The following is a 3,677-nucleotide window of genomic DNA, read 5'->3' as shown; positions in this document are numbered from 1 at the left end:
AAATTTTTGCATTTGCTTAACTTCTTTTCTCTTACTGTTTATTTTATGCTAATTCAACTTACTTTCAGGTTTGTATTTTAACTAACTGGATTTGGTCAAATGTCAGTCAATTTTTTTTTTAAAGATTTTATTTATTTTTTGGGGCACCTATTCAGTGGGTTAAAGCCTCTGCTTTTGGCTCAGGTCATGATCCCAGGGTCCTGGGATCAAACCCCACATTGGGCTCCCTGCTTGGCAGGGAGCCTGCTTCCCTCCTCTCTCTCTCTGCCTGCCTCTCTGCCTACTTGTGAGCTCTCTCTGTCAAATAAATAAAATCTTAAAAAAAAAAGATTTTATTTATTTTTTGACAGACAGAGCTCACAAGTAGTCAGAGGCAGGCAGAGAGAGAAGCGGGGCGGGGGGAAGCAGGCTCCCTGCTAAGCAGGGAGCCCAATGTGGGTGGCTCGATCTTAGGACCCTGAGATCATGACCCGAGCCAAAGGCAGAGGCTTTAACCCTTTGAGCCACCCAGGCACCCCAAATGTCAGTCAATTTTTTATTCAACTCTGAGGAACTTTTATTCTTTTAAGTAAGCTCTATGCCCAGTGTGGGGCTTGACTCCTGCAAGATCAGGAGTCACATGCTCTACTCAATGAGCCAGCCAGCTGCCCCTGAAGAACTTTAATTTTGAATCTTGCTGAAACTATATATGAAAATATTGTTACAAACTGCATGATAATAGATGGGTATAAAGTATTTAAAGCAAAGTTTCTCACTGTGAAACTATAAGAAGAAAGATATGATGTTTGTGATTTTATAGTGGGAGCAAAGTTAGCAAAATTTTAAATATTTGGTATTTTTGTTGATAAAGCAAAGCTAGTATAATGTATGTTTTGATGTCATAAAAGTAGGAGTTAATTTTAAAACCACGAAATTATTATCTTATAAATACATAGTTGTAACTATCCAATTTGCTGTTGTTCTAAAGGCGGCCCCTTGGGCTACCTTTTGTAGGTCAGTTTACAAAAAGATTCCTGCTGCCTTGCTTTTTTATTTTTTATTTTTATTTTTTAAAAAGATTTTATTTACTTATTTGTCAGAGAGAAAGAGCATGAGCAGGGGGAGTGGTAGGTAGGCAGAAAGAGAAGCAGGCTCCCTGCTCAGCAAGGAGTCCACTGCGGGACTTAACCCTAACCCTGACTCAACTGACTGAGCCACCCAGGCGTCCCTCCCTTGCTTTTTTAAAAAGCAATTATTTTGTTTTTTAGATAATCCAAGCATGATTTGTAAGACTGTTAGGAATTCCTGAAAGAGTGCATGGAATGCTTCCAGCAGTAATGGAGAGGAGAGTAGATCTACCAGTGACATTTTTATTTGAGAAGTACAGTATTTAAAAATCAGGGCTTTTCATTAATAGTTGAATTGAGAGTTTATGCCTACATTTATATTAATAGAATTGGTTGCACGTCAGTTTAAGAAAATATTTCTAATTTTTAATAATGTCATTGTACCTCACAAATGACATTTTTTGCTTTTTTACTTCTGAAGCTTTTTTTTTTTTTTTTAAACTGTAATGCTCCAGAATTCCACCGTTCATTATACTACTGGCTAAATAGCTTAATGCAACCAAAAGAAAATAAAAGCATACTTTTAATAAGTACTATTATTTTTTTCTGATTAGAACAGAAAATGATTACATGCTTTTTAAGGAAGAAAAAGTACGTAAAACTAGGGGGAGAAAAGAGAAATATTGCTTTAATCATTCCTCCGTCCAGAACCCACCCAGAACTGGGAGGGTTAGAGAATCCCTGTGAATTACTATCTGGTGCATTTCTTTCTCTTTCTCTCTTTAGATTTATTTATTTTATTTTATTTTTTAAATACATATTTTTAAAAAAAGATTTTATTTACTTATTTGACAGAGAGAGATCACAAGTAGGCAGAACAGCAGGCTCCCCACTGAGCAGAGAGCCCGATGCGGGGCTCAATCCCAGGACCCTTAGATCATGACCTGAATTGAAGGCAGAGGCTTTACCCACTGAGGCAACCAGGCACCCCAGATTTATTTATTTTAGAGAGTGCAGGGGTGGGGGGAATGGGAGAGGGAGACAGAATCTCAAGCAGACTCCCTGCTGAGCAAGGAGACCAGCTAGGAGACCAGCAGGGGGCTTCATCCCATGACCCTAAAAGCATGGCCTGAGCTGGAACCAAGAGTTGAACTCCTGAGTGACAGAGCCACGCAAGCACCCCTGGTGCATTTCTTGACCATGGCAGGATGTTGCATCTGGAAGTATTGACAAGGTTATCTGTTGTTTGGTAAGCAAAGGTCGGATTTCAATAGACCTAAAACAAAAATGTTCTTACTTTGAATGTCTGATGAACGATATTTGCCAATACAGGGAACTGGGGTACTAAGGGTGCCTCCCTGCAGTATGTGATAACATGGCAGTGTTAAGGTCTTAGTGAAGTAGAACTCAGCGAAGACGAAGATTTGTAGTACATCGAGAACACCCCCACGAACACTCGTGTTTGCCTAAATTACTTTCTCATGTTTCCCCTAGATGTAGAAGCATTTTGACCCAGGGATTACAAGTAATTCAAGACAACAATTTTCCTTGCGAAAATGCTTTTTACTGTCTTGTTAAAGAATAGTAAATAGCAATGTGTGTTTGACAACCCTCCTGCTCATATCGCTCTCCCAGGCTTTGTACCCAGGTACCAAGAGCTGCAAACACACTGCAGTTCCCCTAGAGCTGATGGGCGGAGTGGTGGCGGGGATTTCATGCCAGTGCTAAAACTGCACAAATCCATGATTTTGCGAGAGTGGAAGAAGAAAGTGAAGCTCAGTGCAAGGCATTTGTAGACCCTCAACGTTGAGATTGCTTTCAGAATGTTAGTTTTGCTCATCAACTAACACAGCAAACATTTATTTGGTATTTGCTATTTGTCAGGCATGGTGTAGACATGGATCTTTTTTTTTTTTTTAAGATTTTATTTATTTATTTATTTGACAGAGATCACAAGTAGGCAGAGAGGCAGGCAGAGGGAGAGGGGGATGCAGGCTCCCCGTTGAGCAGAGAGCCCAATGTGGGGCTCAATCCCAGGACACTGAGATCATGACCTGAGCCACCCAGGGGCCCCAGACATGGATCTTTTCAGCTAACCGTCACGCCACCCCTCCGAGAGCTAACAATGAGTGAACATTTATTGAATCCTTACTATATGCCAGGCATTGATCTAGACTCATTAATATGGTACTTCATTGAATCCTCACACAATCCTATGGGGGAAGGGACTATTCTCTCCCTTCTATGGATAAGGAAACTCAAGTTTGGAGAGGCTAGGGGAGCTGCCGCAGGTCATCTAAGCGCAGAAGGAGGGAGAAATCCCACAGCGACCTCAGAGCCTGCACGCCTGGTCACGGAACTGTAATAAGGCGTGGAATGCTTTGAGGCTACTGACATCAGAATTAAGATACTTTGGCATCTGCCCTCATGCCGGACAAAACGTTTTGTGTTAAGATCTGCTTTCGGAGTGCTGACAGCGCTGTGCGGTAAAAACAAACCACACAAAACTCTTCAAAAAACCAGGAGAAGGATCCTGAAAACAATTCAGCCGCGCTCCACAATTACAGCACTGCAGCCTTACCGCTTACTGGCCGCATCCCAAAGTCCTCATAAAAATCGAGTTTATTTGGA

This window comes from Enhydra lutris, unplaced genomic scaffold (genome assembly GCF_002288905.1).
Source record: "Enhydra lutris kenyoni isolate GAN:26980312 unplaced genomic scaffold, ASM228890v2 scaffoldscaffold46, whole genome shotgun sequence".
NCBI classification, from domain to species: Eukaryota; Metazoa; Chordata; class Mammalia; order Carnivora; family Mustelidae; genus Enhydra; species Enhydra lutris.
This window is presented reverse-complemented; position numbering follows the sequence as displayed.